The sequence below is a fragment of the Malaclemys terrapin genome, chromosome 6, assembly GCF_027887155.1.
Source record: "Malaclemys terrapin pileata isolate rMalTer1 chromosome 6, rMalTer1.hap1, whole genome shotgun sequence".
NCBI lineage: Eukaryota > Metazoa > Chordata > Testudines > Emydidae > Malaclemys > Malaclemys terrapin.
Genome location: NC_071510.1, coordinates 21,629,089 through 21,655,454, shown reverse-complemented (window position 1 = coordinate 21,655,454; position 26,366 = coordinate 21,629,089). Strand labels below are relative to the sequence as shown.

General features: G+C 41.0%; 1 protein-coding gene across 10 annotated transcripts in view; it reads right to left on the bottom strand.

The window, feature by feature from the left end:
• ELAVL2 (ELAV like RNA binding protein 2) overlaps positions 1 to 15,986 on the bottom strand; it is a 143,301-nt gene extending 127,315 nt beyond the window's left edge. For 7 of the 10 annotated variants that reach the window (XM_054033242.1, XM_054033245.1, XM_054033249.1 and 4 more), the window contains exons 1-2: positions 15,478 to 15,986; positions 2,006 to 2,124 (exon numbers count right to left, since the gene is read on the bottom strand). The gene's annotated coding sequence lies outside the window, so the exon portion shown is untranslated. Of the gene's footprint in view, positions 1 to 2,005; positions 2,125 to 12,117; positions 12,154 to 15,477 lie in introns of those variants that run through there. The other 3 variants (XM_054033243.1, XM_054033251.1, XM_054033244.1) reach the window with 2 other exon arrangements.
• Between the last annotated feature and the right edge of the window lie 10,380 nt (positions 15,987 to 26,366).

The following is a 26,366-nucleotide window of genomic DNA, read 5'->3' as shown; positions in this document are numbered from 1 at the left end:
GATCATGTGCTGAGGGTAAGCCAATTAATAAAGGTATAGAACGAGCATCTGAATGAAGTTTACTGCGCTTAACTATGAAGCCAGAGCAAATACAAACTAGCAACATCTAAGGCCATATCTACATACAGCAGTTGTTGTAGTTTAACCGAAGGTCTGATTGGGGTTGGGGGAAAAATCAGTGTAGTTAAACTTGTGCAAGCCACTGTATAGTCACTTCAGTTTCAATCTATTCCTTGTCAATTTAAATTAACCTGAAATAAGTCTAGTTTTCACTGAAATAAGTGTCCACAGCTTTTTGCACCAGTTTAACAAAGTACGTTTTTAAAAGTCACTCCAGTGCAACTTTTCAGGTAGATAAGTCCTCACATAAGAGAGGAAAGGAGATTTACATAGGGCAAGCCAATCCTATTAGCAGAGTCAGAGGTTTCCTAACTGGTCACTAGTTTTTGGTGCTAACACCTGAGCAACCAATGGCAATATCACAAAATGTAGGTACATAATGATTTTGGCTAACCTGATTATGTTCAGCCAAAGGGTACAAAAAGGTTCATTTATATTTTTGCTTTTACTTATGAAACACTGAAATTGCAGTTAATTTTAAAAGTCAGAAAATGGGAAAGGTTCCTATAGCAACATTAACTCATTTTCTGTTTGTTTTTCTTGAATATTATGCTTAATGCATTTGTTTGTTCTATTCAATTTAGACCACAGATACACAGGAAGTGGAATAGGGCCTAGTTAACATTGCTTTAGGAATGTAAGCATTCCTGTTTCTCAGCTTTGATTTTTAAACTGTGCAACCTCGACCTTGCATTAGAGTTCTGTGCATTTAATTTAGAGAGTCAGAAGAAGTTGCCCATGCTGAACGTTAGCATCTAAATGGTAACAAAGATGAATGAGGTGAGAGAAGATGGTAGTTCACATTGCAGCCATTGCATAGTTCTCTACAGTGCCTGGACACAACAAACGGCACATCTGTTCCCTTTGAAACAGCCGTATCTTTAAAACTGATTTCATTTTTAAGTGAAAGCTTAGAACATGTGATTTTTTCTCTACAAGGTGGATTCTGCATCTCTTGTGGGTTTGCCACTATTATTCACAGTATTTTCTTGTTCCTTTTAAGGAAACATTTTTGGAGGGGAGAGAGGACAACTATCTATATTGCCTCTTCTACGCAAACGGACCTATGAGCAGCCACAAACCTCTGCATTTTAGGCTGGGCAGAAAGCCTGCAGCTTTTTTACAAAGGCGACTTCAACATCTTTGATCTTCAGCAACTCAAACAATTTCAGCCGCTTAATAGCTTTATTAGCCAACCAATTCCCCTCTTGCCCACCAAGATCTTACCTTGGAGTAAATCCACAGCCAAGTACTATTTATATGCCAAATTTCACAGTTTAGCCATTTGAGATTTACATACAATAGATTTTTCAATAAAAACATTCCCCTCGTCTTACATAGTTCAAAAATAAAGTCAGTAAAAGGATGTACTCCTCAAAGTTGACTTTTTGGCCAGATCAGGTATGCAACATTTCACCCAAAAGTTTAGTTTTTTTTTTTTTTAAACTATCTAAGGATATGAGCAACTGGGGGGGGAGGGGGAGGAGAAGAAGAGAAGAGAAAGACAACTTAAACTGGTTTATAATCTAAATTGCGCACTATCAAGTGACTGCCACACACTCAGTTACCAGTTATCTGCTATGCAAGATACAAGGAACAATACATGGTTTTTCTAGCAGTTATGAGCATGCAAGAGTCCTCCATTTAGGAGACAGAATGGAAAGTATAAACCAATCTGCAGAATATGCTGGCTAGAGGGACATCAACCTTTTAATAAAAAAAAAAAGAATTGTTCTGAAAGATTTTTAGTCTACTAATACTACTACAAACTAAAATCTTATTCTAATTGTTGTTTGATAGCAAGCGCAGGTTGTTAAACTGTTAATTTTAAGACACTGAAAATTCTTGATAAAAAATTATGTAAGCAATAGTGTTTGCCGCTTACCTTTAACTAGTTATGTTTGTTGATTCAAGATTGGAGAGGAATGGTAGATCTAAAAAAGCAAGTAAATCCCCAGATCTTGCTCTGCCTTGAAACTGGACTGGTGCATGTGAAATTTAATGCTAATGAATGAACAGAAACAGAGGTCACAACATTAGTTTTTGGCATTTCAAGAGGACACACAAAATGGATTACACTGAAATGAGAAAAATCCTGCTACAGAACAAGGCATGGATCTACTGAAAATGCCCGTTACTACACAAAAGGCTGCTGCTATATTACTAGTTGCTATGTATACACAGATGTACTGCAACCATTGTGGAGACTAATTATTTCCTACCAATTCTCTCTCTCTGGCCACAAAGATGGTCAGAATTTCAGCCTCTTCTCCTGCCACCCCTCTCTATCACATTCTCCTTGAACAAGAGCAGAACTCTAAGGTTGCATGCTTCTTCAAAACCACCCTCCCAACAGTTGCTGTTCTTGCCACTGGATCTGATGGAGCAATGTCCCACTGAGCTTAATGATTTTTGCAGTCTGAATGGCTTGTGGAATTGGTTGGATGCAAGTCTAAGCTCTTTAACATTCAGTACGTTCTTAAAAAGTGAAGGTGTAATCAGCGATACCAGCTCCAGTACCCCAAATAGTAGCACACAATTGAACATGGCCCGCAGCAGCACTTCAAGGAGAATGCCTGCAAGTCAGTAAACAGTCCAATAGCCAAAGTAAAGTACAAGGGGACATTTTCACAAATGCTCTTAAACAACAAGTACCACCACAATGCACCACCTAAATTTTGAACTTGGAAACACCCACATTTCCTCCTATTCCTCTATAGTATTAGGTTAAAAACAAAACCTAGAACAGCTAAGGGCAGGGCTCAGAAACTGCTACCAGGGCGTCTCTGTTCTTCAGAATTTCAGCATACATTTAAACACACACACAAAAAACACCCACCCACCCCCAACGACATCTCTAGCTGTTATTGTTGTGAAGACAGACTCAAATGTGAGCCAAATGCAATGGATGCAGAGAGGAGTCAGCAGAAAGCCCAGAACCATAGCGGAGAGTTGTGAACTGTCCCATTCGTCTCAGTGGGAAATTAACTAGTGATCACAATTTTAAATGTCAGCAATTTATTTCCTTATGCAACAAAGAAAGAGGGTCCTAGACCCGCACAATTTACTGACTGATGTCATTTTGATGCCACCGGTGAGCAGTGTATAAGATACAATTGCTTCACCCCACAAATCAAGGAGGTGGCAAGCCTAGGAAACTAGCCAAACCATGGGACACGTTCGTGCCTTTCCGAGTCATATTTTAAGCATATGCACAACCTACTGTGAGTAGCACTTCATTCTAGAAGCCATAAGTTGAGCTTGTTTTGCGTAGGCTGGAAGAATACCACCACGTTCCCCCCATTCCACCCCAATCTGGCCCCTAAACGAGATATGGAGATTGATGATCACTTAAGAGTTCTGCTTTCACATGATACTTCTCAGAGATGAGCAACAAAGAAATTGAGAGATGCAGGTTCTAAGGTCAGCTGCTAACCTTAAGTACACTATGGAAAAAACACTTTAGACATGGCTCACTGCTCTTGACTATAGTTTTTGGGGCACTGAACACAATTCCACTGTTGAGTTTCTCTCATATATTTAAAAAAAAAAAAAAAGATAACCAGCAGAGACTATTCACAGGAGGCAGAGGATGCGATTTGCAAGACTTGAACAATTTATTGGACACATCGCTAGCCAAAGCAACAAGGCACAGTGTTCCCCTTTTCCTCTCCCCCCAAAAATCCTTGCAGTAAGTATTGTGTATTGTATTTAACAACCGAAATTACCCACTTAAAAAAAGGGAAGATGAAGCTTCATCTAATATTTGCAGCACTATTAAGCCAACCCTACTAACTATCTCTCTCCCCATCAAAGTTAAATATTCCAGCAGACAGTCAAAAGCCATTTCATTCCACACACACCCACTGTGCAAACTTGGTTAGTCAAGGAAAACTGTTTGGACTAAAACAACAAACAAAAAATCTACACTGAATCATTCTAAAGGAAAGCAGCTAACATCGTGGCAATTAGTGCCTGAAGTACTAAGATGTAAATAGGCCAGGATGACCTCAACAGCCTTTCCTAATTCTGCTTAAAATGCTTTTCAAGCATTCAGTTTTAAATTATCCTAATTTTTGATTTTGTGTATTAAATATTCAGGATACTGTCCTACACACATTTCAGATTAAGTATTGGCTATTCAGTAATTATGTAATATATAGAGGTAATAAAAGTCTATTTAACATGATGTTAAAGGGGAAAAAAAGGGGTGGGAAGGGGGAGACACACACACACACACACACACACACACACACACACACACACAGTTAACTGCAGTTCTCACTTCCATGTTTTTGGTCAGTCCAGATCAGTGCTGTTAACTCAGAAGCTCAGGGTAGCCATTTGGATGGCTATAGCAACTGTATTGGTTTCCAAAATACAGATGTTTTTACAGAAAAGCAAGACACGCAGGCATTTTGTGTTATTTACACCATCAGATACACATTATGACCCAGGACTCAGAAGAAGTTTAAAAAAAAATTTTGGCTGACTGTTTTAATTAAATGCTGATTAAAGAGATCAAAATCGTTTATCCTATAAGCTAGCACAGATTTAAAGTTGTGTTGGTTGGTCAAGATACTTCCCTCCCCCACTCCAGAGAAGGTCCTAATGGTGTTTATTGCCTTTTCTTTTCAGCCAAGCAATATAAAAGCTAGAAGAGTCAGGTGCACTTTTTAACCCTGAAAAGACTGAAGTTCTTAGAAGAGCCCTCACTCAGCTTGTAGACACCTAGAACTGGCACTAGGCAGAAACAGACTAAGCAATTGCTTAAGGCCCTGAGCAGCTCCAGGGAACCCCCTCCCACCTCCATTCACTTATTATGTGTTGTGGGAAGGGGGGCAACACCCCAAATTGACTAGCACTGCCTCTACAGACACTGGACATTTATAAGCCTTCTGCTGGGTAGCAGCAGTAGCATTGCTAGAGCAAGTTACATCTCATCTCTTCAGACACCAGCAACACTGAACCCAACGAGAGAAAATTAAATCTCCATTCTGTTTTAGCGATTACTTCCAAAGGAAAGCATTGGGTTTATGGTTATTTTGATGGTGTTTCTGCCTGAATTATACAGGTGATGAAATGTTGTATTGATTATTAAGATCATTAAACACAAACATTACATATTCAAGTCTGTCTACAGTGTTTCCTGAAAGACTATACAACATTGGAAAGCTACTAGTATGCCACATGATAACTGAACCAGTGGAACCTTCGACTAAGACTACTCTCCCATCTTTGATCCAGCACTGGCACGGCTGCACCACTGGAAACACGCATTCGGAGCAGGTGCAGGCAGCAGACCTATTATTTCAGAAGGAGGAGGGAGGAGAGTTAAGGAAGTTTATGGCTTCCTCAGAACCCCACACAATTCAATTCATGGCAACTACAGTTACGGACAAGATCCAAAAATATAATACCAGTAAAATTTAAGTAAAAATTCCTAAAATAGTTCCAAGAGAAGTGGCATATATGGAACATAGAATCTATCAGGATTCATTTGAAATGTCCCATCTCAAACGCACACACTTAAGACCTAGATACTGTAACATTTGCCACCCCCTGTATCTTTTACTCATGCTGCTAGAACTCCAGACACTAAAGATGCTCATCCTGTCCTGTATGTCTGATTACACGTGTTATTCTGCATGGAACTACTAATAGAAAATGTTTTTACAAACCTAAAGGTAAGAGCTGTTTTTGGCATTTCTACTACAAGCAATTTAGAGTTGCTTTTCATAAGAGAACGTGGTATGAAGCATAACCAGTCTCTATAGAACATTTAAAAATTGAGCCTCTGATCAGGACCCTCATTTTCTTTGAAAGAGTGGGCTGGATAAGGCAAGGCAAGATAGCAAGTGTTTTCACGTGGAACTGGTAAAGTACAGAGCAGGCAGCTGTTTTCTAGATACAGCCTCTGCCAAGGTTATACTGTAAAACCTAGCTGCAGTGGCAACACATTAGACACCAGGATTCCCTGCAAATTGACAACAATGCCTACTGGGCTACTTGTGCAGCTTGTTCTTCAATACTGGCAGTTTTCCTGAGCCTCTCCGCTGACAATCAAAACCCACTTTTGCACAACATTTTGCTACATTTTAAATGAAAACTGCAAAACCAAACAAACTTATTTCAAATTCTGTTGCAAGGCTATACTCCAGTACAATTGTCTAACACCGAAAGCCAATTCTTCTCAGGTACAGTGGTGTAAATTCAGCACTAATCCATTAAATTGTCTAGATGCATACAGATAACAGATCAGAAAAAAGGGAGTTTGATTTCCTGCTTAGGAATTGGGGATAAGGGTGTCAAAAAACCCAAACATTGTTTGGTAGTCAATTCGGATGATATTGCAATTTGCTCAAATAAATTTGAGCTATCAGGAAAAGAAAGCTTCATGTTTTAAGACAACTGTTTCTCAAAGATAGCTGTGCTCGGCACTCAAGATTTTAACCTCTGCTAATGAGCACATTAGAACAAAAATCAAACGTTCCTGATGATGGGATGCATCTTTAGATGCAAATCAAATTCATTCACCAATTGTTTTGCAGAGATAAATGGTGGTGAACAGTGGCAAGAAGAGATCAAAAGCCATTAGTCTGAATGACAGTAAGATTTTGTCATAAGCAACCTTTTAGCACGACAGAGATCGATAAGAAACTTACTTTTACAAGTAGGTAAGTAATTTTTTCCCTTCAACTCTACCTCTGAAAGTATCTAGAGCAGCTATGCGGATTTGGGGAAAGAAGCACAGAAAAGAAGGGGTAGGTGGAAGAGCACAGTCTTTGGATTCTGCTAGACTAAAAAGAGCGGTTCTTTCACCTTCCCCAACTGATCTACCTTAAATCTATTAAAATACCAATTAAGCTAACTCAGTGGAGGGGGAGGGACTTTTTCACCCTAGTCTAGACAAGTCCTTACTGAGCCAGGAACAAGATTATGATAGGAAATATTTTAAATGCCTCAATTTTTTTTTTTTTGTAAGTAATCACCCACAAGGTAAGCAAATTCACACGCAAGAAATATAAGCTTGCCACATATGTATGACAAACTTAAGTCTTTTCCTACTTTGGTGGAAAATTAGCTGACTTAAAGGCAGTCATTAAATAGGACATCCCTTACACATGACACCATTTTATACAATAAAAAAATGGTGGTGAATTAAATGCCAAGAGATCACAGTGCGAGAGGGACTTGCTTTCAGTCTGCGTAACAGAATAAAACAGCATTAACAATAAACTAACATGATTAGGCCAGTAAAGTGGAAAGATTTATGCAAATGCTAACTAGCATGTTCAAGACTTATCAGTTACTCTGAAGACTAAAGCAATTAAAGTCTTTACTGTGCACAAAAAAGGATCAACCATTTTGCTGGAACAGAACACACTGGAACTAAGAAGACTATCACTGTGAAGGGAAATGTCAGTTCAAGTATGGCTATAAAAGGCTTTTGAAAAGGAAAATAAAGCCTCAGTATGTCAAATTTTAATGTTAGAATGAGTTCCCTTACAGTTTCAAGGTTATTTGCAATTAATCTAACTTCCATTACTGCCAACGCTATGTACAGCCAAAAAGACAGTTAAACTGAGTCACCTATGTTGTGTATGTCAGATAAACCTCACATCCCTTTACAATTGCATACTAAATCAGCAGTAGGTCTCTTCTTTCACTGTATGAGAAAACAAGCTGCAGAAAAGGTTTGGGGTCTGCTTGAAGCAAGTCATCCCAAACACAATCTGCAAAAGGTCTAGGAAAAGAGTTAAATGTTGTCTATGTACTCTGATCTCTTTGATTTGCAACGAAGGACATAAAACACCAAATTGAAGCTGTAGTTCAATTTCTCAACACAATGCCACTGTCACCCCCTTTACTCCCAATTTTTAGATTGTCAGAGTTGATCACTAATGGTTTTCTTTGCATCCTCCCATTTTTGCCAGCCCAACACGAAGGAAGAGAAAAGTCACATGAGACACAGCTGTAGTACGTTAGTCACTGAATACATCAAAAAGTTATTCTTATCTAGTCATAAAATCAGTCATTGAACAGATTAAATTCATAACCAGTTACTGAACTGTATAAGGAAACTTCTGTGGTCAAATGAAATATTTCTTGTCCAAGTTCTGACTTTAAAAGTGTTGCATTCTAGTCTTAAGGTGTTTGATAGTCACAATCTTGAAACATTAAGCAAACAATTTCATTTAATTGTGCTTAAAAAAAATGTAATTGCATCTCTGCTGTTGCCAACACCACATTAGAATATTTCACTACCAAATTACAAATGCCAGTCATACTACATAAAAGTGAGCCAGAATGCTAGGACTGAGGAGAGATACTCTAAGCTGGGGAAAGTCTTGATATTACTAGGCCTTTTATCCTCCTATCATCAATTATACCATGTAAGCCAAAATGGAAGGGTAACACCAGAATGAGATCACATCCATGAAATTAAAGGAACAAATCTAAAAGTGGAGTAGAGGAAAGAGTTATGCACTGTGTAAAAGTAATATCTGGAACTCACTGCCACAAGGTATTCTTGAAGACAGCTTAGTAGTATTCAAAAGAGGATTAGACATTTATATGAATAATGAGAAATCAAGCTACATGAAACAGGATAAATTTTAAGGAGAGACAAAGACCTTTGTGTTTCAGGATGTAAACCACACACTAAAATCACAGGGGTTAGTGAAAAATTCCCTCTAAGCAATTTATTCCATTGCTATCCATAGTGGTTTTTGCATCTTCTTCTGAAGTACAGCTCTACCCCCAATAGAATGCTGTCCTCGGAAGCCAAAAAAAAAAAAAAAAAAATCTTACTGCGTTATAGGTTATATAATCGAACTTGCTTTGGTCTGCCAGAGCGCACAGCCCAGCCCCCCCTCCCCTCCGGAGCACTGCTTTGCCGCGTTATATCCGAATTTGCATTATATTGGGTTGTGTTATAGTGGGGTAGAGGTGTACTTGGTATTGGGCACTGTCAGAAAGGACACTGAACTAACGGAATCCCTGGTCTGACCCAATATGGCCATTCCTATGTTTAAGTCTCAGTATTAGATGCTTGCATTTAGAGATTCAAAACACTGAACAAAGTTTTCTTCACAAATATTCCATTTTCAGTTTTTGCTTAGTGCCAAGCCATCAACTTCCTTTCCTTGCTGTGATTCATTTCTCTAAGGTAGAGGTGTGGGAGTGGCTGAAGGGTAATGAGCCAAAGTTTCAAGATGTGCTAGTGAAGTTGTGCCTCCACAGTTTTAATCAATTAATAGGCAACAGAAGACGAAAATCTGCTTATTTCCTGTTTAATTAAGATAAATATAATTGGCTTTTGTTGGGATGCAGTTATCACCTTGCCTGGTTACACATCACAACCATTAGATACTGTCTATTTGGACACACCAAGGTGTAGTGGTGCCAGTGGTCAGGAACAGCAGGGCTAAGGCACTTTCTTCCACAGGGTGGAGCGCTGTGATAAGCTAAGGAAACCAGTGCCCCCACTTTCCACATGTTCCTTTCCCCACCCAGGGCCAGCATCTGTACTTCTGCACAGTTCACATTCACTTTAGATTGAAAGGATGAGCATATTTTAAATGCTCACGCAGCATTTCTGAAGCATGCGGACCATTCAAGATCCGCAAGTTATTCCAGGGTTGGGTTCTTCAAGCTAAAGGCAATGCAAACTGTGCACAAAAATAAATGCTGCCCCATGGTGCAAGTAATGATTTCTTGATCTGTATAAGCTGACCCAGGGAGGAGATAACAATGCATCTGCTAGGACTGAAAGAAATCCAGAAAGAGCGAGGTCAGACCTGGGATTGGGGGTGGGGGGTGAGGTAAAAAGAGGTGCAGAGTATAGGGAGAATGGATGGATAGGTGTGTAAGAATGAAAGGCCATATTAAGAAGGGGCAGGGGGGTGTAAGAGTAATCCAGATAGAGGAGTTTACTATAAAGAAAAGTCCAAACAATGCTTCCTGTCATGGTAGCAGGTGCTGATGCTGAGTTTATCTGAGCTACAACAGATGCATTGACGGAGGAGTAAAATAAGGAAGAAGGGATAGGAGATTCCTGAGAGATCACAGGAAACAATCAAGGAAGAGGAGAGAAGACAGAGCTAACCAAGTAGTCAAAGGAAAGGAGAGAGACAAAAAGCTATTCAGAGACAAAAAGCACCTCCTCACTAAAAGATTGTGCTGATTCTTTTGATACAAACAGTAAGTACTGTATTACAGAGTGTAGGAACAATAACCAAATAATTTGGCCAAGACCTGGAATACTAAATATTAGCAAAAAGAAGGATGCACTGAAGTTTTTACACAGGTCCCTCCTCACAGAGTTCTGGGAGTCAAATATTGACACCTCTTCCCCATTTGAAGCCTCCAACACATTTAAGTCCTTCTCCAGCCATCTTTCTCCACTTCCTATGCTTGCATATGCTTATCTGAACTTTCTTCTTGGTTCAATAAGAATCCTGAACAGTCTCCAATCCTGTCCCTGCCCTCCACCAACTCAGTCCTATTTTAAAAGGAAGTTGTTTTTTTAATAGGTTAATCTAGAACTCTTGCACATCAAGTTATAGCTACATTTCTCTAGTGTAGAAAAGGGAGCCAAAAGTCCTCTGTATCAATAGCCTTTCACCATCCACTCAAACATTACACTTAATTATGCAACTGACAGCTTCGCATTTAAGTTAAATTGTGCAAAAAATTTAGCAAACGGGAACTTCACACTTTTTCTGCAGGTTCACCCTTGCAGTGAGCACATGGGTCACACCAAGGAATGACTCTAGGTGGATCCCAAATCCATCTATTTACTGTAGGCTGCTGTTGATATGCACTCTCTCCTGCCCCTTTTTGTGTTTGCTTGTCTATATCATGCCTGCCCAAACTCAGCAATCACAACGATATCTTCAGTTTGCAGCCCCTGCCCCCCCTCCCCCGCTTAGGGAAAGTGACGACATGGACTTGCCAAAAAGCTTGTTAGGAAAAATGGCAGCTTGCATTGCAGAGGGGTGAATGAGCCACAGCAAGAAAAGGGAACTCAAGATCAGAGAAGATGGCATCTCGCGCTGTGGGAAAGAGAAGTCCTTGCAAGAGGAAGAATCCCTCTCTTTTCAGGGGATGTGGAAGTGCCCAGAAATTGGCAGACGAGGCGCAGGGTGGGACGCTTTAGTGGCCAGGGCTCTGGGGAGATTGGGCGGCAAGCGGAAGGCTTGAGGACGGATTGGAAGGCAGCTGTTCTGTACCTTAGCCGGCCCCTCTACACCACGTGCGCCCTCTCTGCAGTACACGCGGCCCCGCCCTGCCCCCTGGCTTGCCCGGGGATCCTGGCACGCGGCGCGGCTGCACTCAGAGGCCCCGCTCCCTACCACGCCCAGAGCCCGCCCGCCGCTCCCCGCCTTTCCATCGCGTGCGATCCCGCACGGCAAGCGCGAGGCGTGACTTCCGCCGGGAGCCTTCCGCAGCGCCCCGCCGCTGCCCTGCCGCCGCGGCTAAGCGAGGCTCTTGCCCCGCAAGTGGGGGGCGAGGTCCGGCGGCGCTTTGCGAGCGCTCCCGCCGCAGGCACAAGCCCCGGGGAGGGGCGCGCACCCCGCCGCACTTAGCTGCGGGTGTAACGACACGGGCGAGTGCTTAGCGGCTCCTAAGCGGTGCATCACCCCAGGAAAAGCCGCAAACAAAAGGCAGCGGCAGCAGCGAGAGAACTAGCTGGACGCTACAGCCCCCGGACTCCCGGACACGCTGCAGTCAGAGACGAGACCACAAACGCTTTGTTAGCTACAGCTCCCCACCAGCAAATGGCCCCGAGTAGCTGGTTTCCAGTGCACGCAGGGCGAGCTTGGTCTTGCAAACTATGAACAACTCGGAGAGTCCTTAAAAAAAAAGCCCCGCATGCCCCCCAAAGGGAAACCTAGAGCTTCATCTCAGAGGCAGCACCAGCAGCGGTTCCCATCCGGAAAAAATGTTGTTCTCATATCCCGCACAGCCCCGCTTTATTTTTTAACTTACTCCGGCCCTGCGTTTGCAGCGCCCACGCCAGCAAGGGTCCCGATCCAGCTGCAGCAGGGACGAGCGGCCCGGGCGCTGGCGGGAAAATAAAAGGAACCCCACCTTGGGCTGCTTGAGTGACACCTGGGAGCGGCCAGTGAGGGCGCCGGGAGCCTGCAACAAGGCGAGGCGTCAACGTTCCCGACGGGCAAGGGCTCCGCCCCGGCCCCGCATATATGGGCGGGGGTAGCACTCCCTCCCCCACTCTCACTCCCGGGCCTAGAGGAATTAGCACCGCCCATAACAACAGGATGATTGCAAGCTACACTGGAAAAGCCTCTAGAGCCCCCGTGTCTTGCAAACGTCCCCTAGCTGCATGGAATTGCCGAGCTGTTTCCTTTCCCTACTCTCCACCCCAGGGTATGAAATTCTTCTCTTCCCAGCCCGTCCCCCTCCGACCTTTATTTCAGAGACCACTTTAAATAGAAGGAAACTTTGCCGACAGTGTTTGTTCTGGGGAGCTTTCATACACCTAGAGATCCAGTAAACTATTTGTAGTGTGCAGCGGGCTTGGAGAGCTGCTTGGTAGCCTGTTCTCACTGGGGTCCCCAGGCCAGGGCCAGAAGAAGAGCTGTAGTGTAGTGTGCAGCCCCAGCAGTCTGATAATCATGGGGTAGGTATTTAGTAAGGAGTCACTCTTCCATTCCCGCCCATTAATAGTAATACTGTATTGCATAGAGCAGGCCCACATTGTGCCTCTGTACAAACTCTGCAGTCTGAGTCCTCCTTTAGTCATTAGAACCCAAGCGCACTTCTAGCAAACAACTAGGCGGTATATTATTGCATGTGCCCTCTGCTGAGTTCATTGTCATTAAACACCTGAGTGCCTCATTAGCCACAACAGATCACCTGCCCACGTGTAGGACTAGGGGGGAAACAGACTCCGTCTAAGCAATGCAGTTCAGAGGCTTCTGCAGTCTAGAGGTAGAAGAAAAGTGGGGGTTTAAAAGCAAGATCTCTAGGTTAGCTGTTTCTTGATTCATAGAGGACTGAAATGTGCTTTTTCTCTTTTAGGGGGAAAGGTTTTATGCCGGGGCTCTGGTTATTTTTGCCCCCCTACCATCCTAGCAGGAGCAATTTAATATAGATTTGGAGGGGAGGGAGAGAGGAATGTCACGCTGCTTTCCCCCTCCCCCCTATACTTTATATACAGTATGTTAGTCAAATAGTCAAAAGACCTGAAGCACTTGCAGCTCAGAAGTCAGAGGGGCCTACACTGCCACTATGGCTACCTCCATCTCTAAAATAGCACTTTAACTGGAGTTCGCTCCTTTGGACTGAAATAGTATGCAAATAGTCTCCAGATTGGTCCTGCTAAAATTCAGATTCCTGGTTTAGTAGTTCAATTCATTCCCTGGATGGAGATAAAATGCACTCTATGGATGGGCTTAGCTTCTAGCATGCAGTTAATGGTACTTTCTACAGAAATGGCCTGGGGAGGAGGTGTTAAAATGACTGGATAGTATAGACTAAGCCCAAGGAGCTCAGTGTTGGTCTGTAAGATGCACTTTTCAACTTCAGGCACATATACCCCTCCACCCTCGCAGAAGTCTTTTAAACTGCGATATTTGTAAGCTATACATCCAGCAAGGACACACAACCTCCACCTCTCAGTAACAGTCTTGTCTCATAGATCTACTTAATACTAGTCTACATCTTCTTTCCCTCAAACCTCTAGCAATCTGGATGCTCTTTCTTCGAGGGAATATGTTTAGCTAGGCAGAAAATAGGCTTCAGTGAATGGTTTTAACTGGAAGGGGATAGTCACATCCTCAAAGCTTAAGTACAAGTACTAAATTGTTTAATATTCCTTTCGCCCTCCCACCAATAAAGCTAGCTCTGTAACATGTAATTATTAGTTAATATACCACCTCAACACCAATTTCACTACCAATACTGGGATGCCGAATGAAGGAACGTGCCCAGCTCCCAATTTGCCACAGTTGTATAGCTCTCGTAGTGATTCTTTTCAGATGTGCAATAGGTGGGTACGTAGAAACGTGATGGGCATAAATTAAACAACAATGGCAATGCTTGGTCCTGTCCTTTACCACGCTGCAGTGCAATCCTTCAGCAGCTCTAAAATGCCACCTAATCACATCGTTTAATACAGGACAGGAAGGAGGCTGAAGATACGTTATTTTTAGACCCGGGGCACCCTACTAACCCCCCACACCCACCCCCTGCTATCACCACCTCATTTTGCTTCTGCCACTAAATGTAAACTTCTCCCATGCAAGCCAGACTTCCCCGCGGTTATCTTTCCCCTACGCAATAATCGGGAGGCTGCTTTATCTTAAACAGGGGCAATATTGAAGTTAAAATTGAAACAAGCTCGACCAGCCAGTTACATCTGGACCAGAAACGCCTCCCATGCTCAACCATTTTTCTCTGGTGGCAGCCTGACAATAGCTACGAGAGGGAAACGGGGGCTCAGAGTGCCGGGATGGCTACAGGGTACTTACGGGGAACCGCTTTTTCAGCGATGAATGCTGTCCTACTGTAGGACCACGGACAGTGATTGGAGTATACCTCTCTCCGTCCTTGCCAGCTCACGCCTTTCCACTGCCTCAATACGAAGCATTTTTAGCTTTCCCAGAACAAAGGGACTCTTGTATCCCGCATGTAGACTGAATCCTCCCCATATAGGCTTTTAATTTTCACTCGAAGGTTTGAAAAATAATTTCTCCCCCTATATTACAGCAATCCATTCACCCAACTTGGACCTTGCATACCTTCTACCCAGTCATCAGTTTTGACAGCTATTTACCCCAGCTAATCACACGGGCTGCATGTACTTGGTCCAGACCACTACAACTCATTGTATGCGGTAGCCTACATGCCGTCTCGCATCCCTTCAGAACTGACAAAATGCTGTTGGGCTAATGCAATTAGACTTGGGGTCTTATCCCGCCTAATCTGCAAACGTAGGTTTATCTTTTCAAAGCGATACGCATTCATTCATCTGCATGATGTGGGTCCCTTCAGATGTTTTACGCGAGTGATGCATTCAGAGTTAGAAAGGTATTCCTATTATAAGAACTTTAAACCATGATCTAGCTAGTTTATAGCCTAGACATTGAATATGTACATCTGCTTGAATGCAAAATAATGTATATTTTCTCCTGGTGGTCTTAATATTGCCAATACTTCAGGTATTTGTGCTGTTAACATACTGTAATGTACATGAATTGCTTTAAAGGAAACATAAGGATATGTAATAGATTTAATTCTTTACTGCATGCATCCTACGCTTTCTGGTATTTGATTTAGACATTGTATTAGCTATAGAAACATTAAAAGAATCAAAACACAACTTACCTTTCTCTCTTCAGCTTAAAAAAAAAAAGTAACGTTGAAGTTCTCCCAATACAAAGGAGTAAGAAGCAGATGGATAGTTCGCAAGACAACACACAAAATCTAAACTGTGGACAGTTTTAAACAGAAGCAAATCAAATGAAAATGCTTTCCCTCCCAATAGTCCAACACTTAAAAAAAAATCAGGAAAATTAAAAGGGAAAGGAAAACTTAAAACAAGGAATGTGACAAGGCTAGCCTCCTATTGCAACACAACTCAACAAAAAAAGGGGGAGGGGAGAGAAATAAAGGAAGGAACAAAGAAAAGAAGGGATGAAAGGACGCGTTACAAAGACGGTCTCTTTCTCTCTGTCTCCTTGTTTCTTTTTAGTAGCTCGCTACAGAAGTAAAATGCTGCATCTCTAAGTGAGAACAGAAATAAAGGGGGAGGACGTCTTAAAAGGGAGGTGGACTGGATCACACAGATTTATAGCAACCGTATCACCCAGCGCTCCTCTGCTTCCGCACCAGTGTGTGCGTGTGTGTGTCTACAGCTGTGCCAGGCGCCCACCTATCCCGGGCGCCACGCGCGGAAGTATACGCCGAAACCCGATACAACGGAACCTGCTGGCAAGGCTGTGCGCCGCGATTGGTGCGATGGGGTTCCTTTGGCGCCGCCCTGGCCCAACAGCCAGTCCCGATTGGCTGCCAGCCGGTGTCAATCCGGCACATTCAATGGAGTCCCGTTTCAGGGTGAGTTGCAGCGAGAGGTACCACACTCAGCACGGGGGCAAGGCGAGAAAATAGGAGACCCGGAGCAGAGAGCAACGTGGGATGGTTCTGCTTGAACTATCAGAGTTCTCCGCGGGGTGCAATCTTTATCCGTCAGAAATCTTGCTGTTGTAGACAGACTCGGTACTGTGGATTGACCGCCGCATCTTTCGCATATTCTTTAACATTAAAATGTCTTGTATCGCCTCTGTCGCTCTCTCTTTAAACATAAAGACAAAAAGAATTGTCTGCACCTCCGCCTTGTTTCTCCTAGGTCTGTTTTCATTACTTTCTCGTGCTTCGTGATTGGTCTTAGTGTTTCAGTCTTTTTTAATACATTGCAGGGACTGGGAGGGTTGTTAGACAACACTTGCAAAGGCAAGAATGGAAAGCAACTATTAGGAAATAGTACTTTCCATTATGTCACCACAGAGTAGGGTAGAATAATTAGACCGTCCTATCCAGAAAGGCGCCGTACAAAGCTCAGAGCCTTTCATTTACAGGTAAATCTAAAAAATTAAGAGTTGATATGGACCACATACTTCTCACGGTCAGGCAAAACATATTTCACTACTCTGCATTTAAAGAAGTTTATAGTACTGACCAATTACTGCAGCAATTTCTCCTCTGACAGTGACGATTGATATTAATTGAGATTTCCAGTGACAAACATCTATGGGGTGGGTGGGGGGACTTTTCTTATTATATCACTCTTATCTTTCCAAGAGAACCCGCTTGTCTTTAAGACCGTTATGTTGAACGGGAGAAACAAGCCTGCATGATATACTTAGACCTTTCATTGCTCATACTGGTCCTTTATGGCACTTGAACTTTCTGTTTAAAATCCGAAATGCTTCCTAGAACGTATTTGCTTCTTTTCCCCTGATACACAATACAACGCGTATAAAGCATTTACAGTAACAAAGCACTTATGCCTTCGGAAAGGAACTCCTTTAGATGCTTATTTAGTGCAATCTGGTATTTGCATCCTGCCGGGGGGGCAAGGGGGTGGGGAGACACACACAATGATTGGAAGAGAGCAGTAAAATAAATTAGTGTTCCTTGAGAGTGTCCTTGAATGTTTATAAATGATTAATGGGATGGAAGAGAAACCTGTTTATCTGCCGTTTGGTCCATATGATCGCCATCTCCTATCAACGCGACAATAACTAAGTAGTACATAGGGCCTGATATTTTACATCTCGCAAAACCATTTATATTTTAAATGTATTTGACATCTTTCTAGAACACGAAGATTTTAGATCATCTGTAATTTAATTTACAGTCTATCACCAACTTTTTGAGACAGGTTGGAACTCCGAAAAAACGGATTAACTCCTCTGATGAACAAGTGGCGAAAGAGTTGTTTTTTGAACTGAAGAGAAACCTGGTGAGGAAAATTGCAAAGAATTATCACTATGATAAACACCTTCCCAACAAGGCGGCTCATACAACAGTCCTATTTAAGTGATGCCTATTTATAGCCAGTTTGTAGAAGTGCATGCATAAATTATGTTTCTAACAGTTTAAGTTAGTATTCCATAAAGTCCCTTGGGCTTGCACTATTTTTCACTTTACTTTGGTCTGTGATTGCTCCTTAATTATAGCAACACGTACCCTTTGAAAAATAACTGTTTAAATGTCTCTAACGATGCCACTCTTAACACCTAAATGTTGGTGCTCTTTAGAATGTGGGTGATGTAATATTGCACACACATCAAGTTTAGCATATATATGAGTAAGTCATATTTTGAAAAAAAGAAGTAGTTTGCCAGGACGGGTTTTGAAGTGTGGGTCATAACTGAGACTAAATTGAACAAATAAAACTTATCCGTACTGTGTTGGATTCTTAGACAAAACTAGATTTACTTAGTGATTACTTTTTCTTCAGTCTAGATTATGTAGAATGTTGTTGTTTTTTTAGCAGTTAACACCATTCCTCAACACTGTATCAGCAGTACGTGAGGAAGGAGAAAATAAACCCACTGAAATCTCTGAGCAGAGTCCTTTAATATATTGGCAACCCCTTTAAAATAACTATTCACCATATCAATAAATAGCTGCTCCTAAATTAAAAGGAGTTTTTAAAGAAAACCCCGAAACTTATGAGATATTGGAAACTAGAAATGTGGCATTTTCAACTTTTCCAGGGAATGAAATGAAGCGCCAGAAGCAGGTGCCCAAACACGTCTGCGGTTCAGACTCTGATCAGAACACTTTTAAACAAAAGAACAGCCCGCCTGTAATTAGTGTTCAATTTTTAGTAATCAAATCCATAACTTCGTACACTAACACTTTTGATAGACTTAAAATCTCTACTGATGAGGCACGCACGTTGGTTGATACAGTGCACTGAGTGAAATTAAGCAGAAAATAGCCCTTAAAGTCCGTGTCTTGTCATTGGCCCTTCTCCTCTCTGATTCGTCTTCAATCTCCTCGCTTATACGCAATGGCAGCAGGATTCCTCCTCTCCCAACAATGAAATACTTTCCCATAAATTATGTATAAATATAAACCTGCCACATATAATATTGCAGACGATGACCTTTTGGGCAGAAAGTCGCCTTGTTTACTTTTTTGGGGGTCTGTAGAGAGCATTGGGTTAAACTGTGTTAGTTGTTAAACTGACTTTGCATACTTGAAAGCCATATAACCCTTTTAGCCACATATTTGTTTTAAGAGTGCTTAAAACACCCCCATCCTAGGATTAAGACTGGAGGATACTGTACTCGTGATATCAGAACAAATGGGAAATGTTCTATTTAAACGCTTCAGGGCAAGGGGATGTATTCAGTTTAACAGCCAACTTTTTTTAAACCCACTTCATACTAACTGACTGGTAGATATCGACTCCACTCCAGCAAGCTGAGAGGATCTGATGGGTACAAAATTCAGACAAAGTTGTAGGGAGCTTGATACTAACGTACCTGAGTCAATACAACCCCCTAGCCGTCTAACTAGAACTAATGCAGGTTGTAGGACCATGGACAGAGACAAGCAGCCCCTCACAAGGCTTGTCCTGATCCCTGACACACAACTGCATTCTCTTTCAAAAACTATTTCTAAGAGCCATACGACAGAGCACATTCAGCAACATATGGGAACAATGCTGCTTTGGAGTTAAGTAAACTTTCTTTTTCCTTTCTTTCCCCGTCTCCCCCCCGCTTTTTTTACAGCGACCATAAAGAGTATCACACTAAAACCTGCCTATCCCCAAGCAAAAATCCTCAGTCAAATGTGTAATGTCACGATGGGCTTTTATTTTCTGCTGAAGGCACGTCTTATCTCAAACAAATAATTCCTAGTTAGTGTTGTTCATGTGTGAAATTGTAAGGTGGCAATCGTGCTTTTTTAAAAAATCCTCCATCTAAAAAGGCCCTCTTTAGATTGTGTTTACAGTGCAAGCTTAGGTTTTGCTCCTGTTATCATAATAAAAAGCATAAGCACGAGGCGTTCAAAACAAATCGTCAGACTGGTATATCTCTTGCCTCAGAAAAATATCTGCTCTTTAAGTGTTGTGTGGGTTTGCGGGGTGGGGATTTTTGTTTTTGTTTTGCCTGACCCTATTCAGAATAATAAGATCTGTAAACTATGTATGAATCTACCTTAGTATAAATAATGCAACTGACGTTGCTATATTTCTTCTCTATTCTATTGTGTAATCAAAAGTCTTAATACCAATACAGCCTATTTCTCAGTGCGAGAGAGGGGTTTTTGTGTGTGGTGGCTTTCTGGAGAGGGTTAAAGTTTCGGTTTCTTTAGCACGAGGTAACAGCAATCGCTTGGCTTTCTGCAAGGAAAGATAAATCTTAATCCAAATAAATAAAATAATAATATAAGTAACCCATCTGTCTGTTCCTGAACATCACTGTGACCTTGTTCATTTTCTACAGTGAAATGGGAAAAGGCAGCTTTCTGCTGCACGACAGTTCTTGTTTGCGGGTAGTTTCTCTCGCCGAAGATTTGGCTTTCCCGTGGTGTGTAATACACGTTTAATTTTAAAATAATAAGACGGGGCACACCAGCCAGTCAATCGGTTCCATCGACCCCTTTTGTGCTTAGATCAAACGCTTGCACAACAGAGAAAGTGACAGCATCAGGGCACGGTAACAAAGCCATAGTTTGTACCAAAAGAAGAGTGAGGCCCAGAGAGACACCGCAGCTAGAGAAACAGCTGTCTTATCAGCACAGTGCAGAGATGGAGATGGCTCAAGAGGTCCTCAACAGATAATCACTTGAATAGGTTTGCAATGCGCCAAACTTCACGCTTGATAAGACCAACCCAATGTAGAAGAGCAGCACAGATCCAGCTCCATTCTATTTTATCTGCGCTGCAAATTAAGAAATTGAAATTCAGGTGGCGCGGGCAGCATGTTGCTGATAGACCACTAAAGTAAACGGTCATTAGAAAGCTTTCGGCAGAGAGAAATAGGCGTCTGTAACTGGATGTTACTTTAATAATAATTAAGAAATAGCCACCTGTCTTAAAGTGACACCTGAGAGGGGGGGGGTGCCTTTTCTTTTCAGCATTGTCACATGCCCCTGCGTCATTGAACAAACTTGTTGGCTGCGAAGTTTAAAGACCGAGTTTATTGCAAAAGACAAGAGTCCCAGCTCCAACTGCAGAGCTAATTTTAATTCCCCCCTCCTACCTGTGGTGAAGAAAAAGAGGCACGGCGACTTAATAAAAACAACCCTCCGCCTGGTATTAAAAAATTGCAAACTGCAGAAGATAAAACCATGCTTCTGCGAGCACAGATTAATCAAAACTCTTTGCTGAAGGGAAGTGAAAAGGATAGTTCATGAGTTAGCATAATTATTTACATGTCACAAGAAAAATGAGCTAGACTAAGCCATTTATGTAAGTAGCAAATCCCGTTCTAAAATATGTGTGTTGATTGACTAATTACATCACATTAGAATACCGTAGCTCCTCCTGGTTTCATCAGGAACGCCTTTAAAGAAAAAACAAGCTTAGCTTTGATTTAAAAATTAAATTGAATTTATGGAAAATGTAATTAAAAGGGACAAACAGAGCACAACCATGAGCACAAACGTTTTCATAAGGTAGGGGTGACTACATTTACTTAGCTGTTTTGTGAGTTGGTGCCCAAAAGAGCTGAGTAGCCAAACCAGATGCAAGAAATTATCTAATTTTAGCCAGTCTATCATCCCATGACTTCCTTGGATAATGTTTTAAATTAGGTGGGTTTTATTTCTTAACAAAAATAAACTATTGGATAAATGTCTGCACTTAACTGCCAGCAGGCCAATAAAGGCCTTGTCACTGGGGCTTGCTAACTGGAGGGCAGAACAGTGAATATGGTGGTATAATGCTGATATTTTTAACAAGAGGCCACCACAAAAATTTGCCTTTATTCTGTGACAAACTTTGTCTAGCAAGGGTGCATGTGATGGCAGAAGGGAGATTAGGAGGGACTATGGAATCCATTAATTTCTTTCCCCTTTCAACAGAAATTAGGGTGACCAGATGTCCCGATTTTATAGGGACAGTCCTGATTTGGGGATATTTTTCTTATATCGATTCCTATTACCCCCCCACCCCGTGTCCTGATTTTTCACATTTGCTGTCTGGTTACCCTAACAGAAATGCTTTCTCATAACCAAGGAGGGAAGCAGCTTACATGTGGGGAGAGCGAGAGAGGAGGGACCTCAATATTGGTGCACTTGCTGGAAACACTTATATTTTCTTCCTGGAAAAAACTGCTGGCTATATTAATAGTATAGCAGAGCATTCCTCTAGTCAAAAATGTAGAGAGGAGGGGGGGAAATGAGGATGGGATCAACCTCCCTTAGGATGATCTACCAGTATCTTTTGTTTGTTTTTGGAATACCTGACATTTGGTGCAATGTGATCATTTTGTTAAAAAGGGCAAAACCACTTGCTCTTTTTAGAAGTATTTTTGTATTAATTCTATGGATAAGTTATTTCTAGCAGGGATGATACAGCAGGCTCCGGAAAGGGGGTGAATGCCATTTAGAAAATCACTCCTTTTAATTTGGTGGATATGTAATAAAAGTGTACAGTGAATCCCTGTCCAGTCAGTCATTGTATGGGGATGGGAGAAATAATCTTGTGTAAAAGAAAGCAATAAAACCCCTAAATTAAAGCACTTTATTTTTTTAAGTTATGCTATTTTCCATCTAAAAATAATAATGCTTTTAAGCTCCCCACTGAATTAGGCCAAATACTGTCACAGCTTGGAGAATTTGGTGAAATTATATTTCTAACATACCAAGAGGTTTCCTCAGGAAACAGGATAGAAATAAACTTACTGTAATTAGTACATCCACTCATGGTATTATAGTTATAGAAATATTGACTTAACTGATGGATTTTACTTTTTCAAACGTATGATGTGTGTGTTATATTTTCATTCTACCTGTTGAGGGAAAAGTGCATGTTACACTAAGGTAGCTTTTTTATTCTGCCATCATTTTTCTTGCTGACAGTGTAGTGCAGTAAAATAGTGGCAATTGCTACTAGAATATTATTGAAAAAATGTCCCTGTGAAGTCTGGACTGTTAGTACACTAAGTAATTAGATCATCTTCAGATAATCAGATCACATGCATAGTAGATGGAATTTTTTTGACCTTGTGTAGACCACTTGTTTGAACATATTTCAAACCACTGTAGGTATCTGCTTGAATGTTTTTGTTTTTATTCAATTAAGATGATATGCACCCAGTTTGAAATTAAGATTCACAATCAAGGTCTGCATATAATTATGTATTGATGTGGATGTGTGAGAGGTTGAGATGCATTCAAGTTTCACTTGCTTCTACTGCAGTTATGTGACCTCAGTCTTTTTCTGTAGCATAAGCTTAGTTTAATGGGTGGAACCAGATACCCATTACTGAAAGGGAATTTAAATATATTTATGTAGCATTATGTCAATAAATACCCTTTCTTCCTTCTCCCTGCCTATCCTCCACCTTTTATCATTTTTCCTTTTTGGATTTCGCTGCATTTTTTTCTTCCACGCTTATATTTATACATAAGAAGCTCTCTACTCCAAATACCGTGGAATTAATCTGTAGTGATTATTACATGCAGTGATCAGTTAGGTGGATCAAATCTTTTTCTCCAAAAGCCAATTCCCATTGGTGGTGATGTTTGTCCCTCACTTATATTGATCTCTAGGATTTTAGTTGTAAGGATCAGATAGGGAAGGATTTCTCTGGTTTTCTTCACAGACAAGAATTTAACTTTTCTCATGTGAAAATTCTTTACCTGCAGATGATTTAAAAATGTATGGGAGTGCCAGTTGAAAACAAAAATATATAGTGGAACTTGCTGTGTCTTTGCACAGTAGAAATTTTGCTTCTCTTGCATATGCAAGCTCATTTTCATGGGTCAGAAATTATCTTGTAAGGTTCTGAGTTACTTAATGCTCATTGAGAGGAGTATATAGGCAGGATCTGGCTCATACATTATCATTAAGATTTAGATATCTAAAAGGTTGCCCAACTTGATCCTCAGAATACTATTAGAGTCCATCTATAATTTTGTGGTCAGCCTACTTTAGTTCTTGAATGTTGCATGTTTGGAACAAAGATTATGCTAATATCACCCATGCTGATGCTAAGAAAATGTTTAGAAGTTTTACAAGTTTATTGGCCTACGCTGGTACAGCTCATGTTCTATTTTGACACCACGTTTCCTGCTATTGGACATCTGGGCAAATGTGCATCTGATACTGTATAAAAGAAACAACTTCTGCACCAGCCAAGTCAATAATATTTTAAAATATTTTTTTTTTCAAAATTGTGTGTTCTATAAAAGTAGAACACTGGTCTGAAGAAATAAATCAAGGAAGAAACAGAAGATTCTCTAGTATTCTTGAACTCTAGCTTTTTTCTTAAGTAACTTCTGAGATTTTCTAACCAGGTCACCAAAGATCCCTAGACATTTTTCTCCTATCTTTTCAATAAGCCCCTTGAAATAATGCCAATAGTGATATTCACTGAAGACTGTTTATAGCAAGTCTACTATGCCATTCCTCCACAACTGAATTTAAAATGGTGATTTTTTTCAGTCACTTAATCTTACATTTTCATAATTGACTAGTGATTTGGGTGTCCAACTTGAGACACCGGATGACCCATCCTCTGAAAATCAGGCCTCTTTATGGTGTCTCTTTATGGTGCATCTGAAAAGAAAGGCACCCAAAAATCACTAGTGAAAGTGTAGATATAAATGCACTGGTTCAGTAGCACAAATGCAAATAACTACTTGAGCTCCCTCTCTGTGTGCAGAAAATAAGAGCTACTAACATTTACTTGGAGATTTGAAAATTCTTCATTTGAGATGCCATGCTCAGACATGATCAGCTATGCTGTGATTCTAACTATAATGAAGTGAGTAAGACAGTTAGCTACAAGATAAGACTTGTTATTAACTGTTAGTTAAATACAATCCTAAAATCTGTGTGCTTAAGGATTTATATTCAGTTGGTCTGGAAAAAGGCCCTAACAGCAGAAACCCACTTTATGTAGTACTTTTGCCTCAATGCTAAAACTCCTACTACATTCTCCCAAACAACTTTCAGTCACAGTTAGGCTTCTAGATCTTTATATCTGTTAAATTTTATAATAAAAGTATATGACATTTAAAGTACCTTCCATCCAAGGTTCTGTATATTTAACAACAACAAGTCTAATAATTTGCCTGAGTTATAGTGACTATGGAAGTCTTTGGGCCAGAGTAGGAAACTGACTCTCCCACATCTCAGGTGAGTGATCTAACCACTGCGCTAAAAGTTATAAACTGGACACCACCGCCACCACCACCAGCTCCTCCTCCAGCTGGACTTGATATGGTAGAGAGCCTCTGAGCACGCCAACCTGATTGGGCTCCCATGTGAGATAGGAGAAAAAAAATGTGTCTTCCCTGGTTCGTGGATCACTCTGGGTGTAGATGGGAGATAAGCATTCGGACACCTAAAGGTAGGCAGCAGTGCACGTGACCAGAGGCAGAAACTTAGATGCCGAGGGAACTTTTCAAGTGAAAACTTAAGCACTTGAAAAACTTAAGAGTGAGTTTAGGCATCTACAGAGTTTGATAGAGTTTTGTAGATTATAGTGGAGCCAAAACTGGGATTTAGGTGCCTAAATCTTGGGTTTAGGTGCCTAAGTACCTTCATGGATGGGGGCCCTAGTATCTCCCCCCATTTATGGGGGGCACGAGGGAATGAGAAAGCTACAGTTCAGGTTACTTGGACATCATTAGTTAGCTGCTCCAAAGATCTTGTCAGGGTCTTTTCACAAAGAGAGGGAATGAGAATCTGGTAGCATTCATGTGCCTCTCTCTGTGTTGGAGGAAGCATTAAGGAAACAGTTAACAGTAAAAATATTTTTAATAAGGATACGTTTCCCCTTGTTTCTTTAGTATGTTCAAACAGGTTAATACTTTCTGTTGGAATTTTCTATTTCTGATAGGGTGGTTCAGAGTTGAAAAGTCTACAATGTAGTAACTATGCAAATTAATATGGTAATCCACTGTATAATTGGATGTATATGCAATCTACCTCTTCTATAGGGTGGTCTACTTGGAATAATTATGTTTTCCATGTTTGGAATGGCAGATCAAGAAAAAAAACAAAGAGTGGTAAACTATGTATGGTTTTCATATATTGAAGAAAGGAATCTATTGTACATCATTAGCAGATTGGTATCATTTGAATATTTGAGGAAGATGGGAGACTTGGTGGTTCATTGACATACTGCATTAAACTCCAAACTTCTGGAATGTACACTTGAAGCCTGGCTAGGCCTCCAGTGAACTAGTTTCTCATCACTGTCTTTAGTGGTCGTTTATCTGCCTCTCCAGCTGGTTTGCCACAATTTGAGGTCAATGGAACTATTCACACTGCTTAAAGTTGAACACATGCATACGTCTTTAGGGACCTGGGGCTCCAGTCTGTAATGAGTGGAGTTTGAACAGCTGTGCAAAGCTTGCATAGCAACTAGCCCAAGCTATGCATAGCGTTAGTCAAATGTTACCAATTCATTTAACTGACCACCAAAAAAACATACCATTTTTAAATTTTACACATACGATTTTAAACAAATCTAAGTTGCTCCAAGATCTTTGAATTGACTACACAAAAGTGTAGT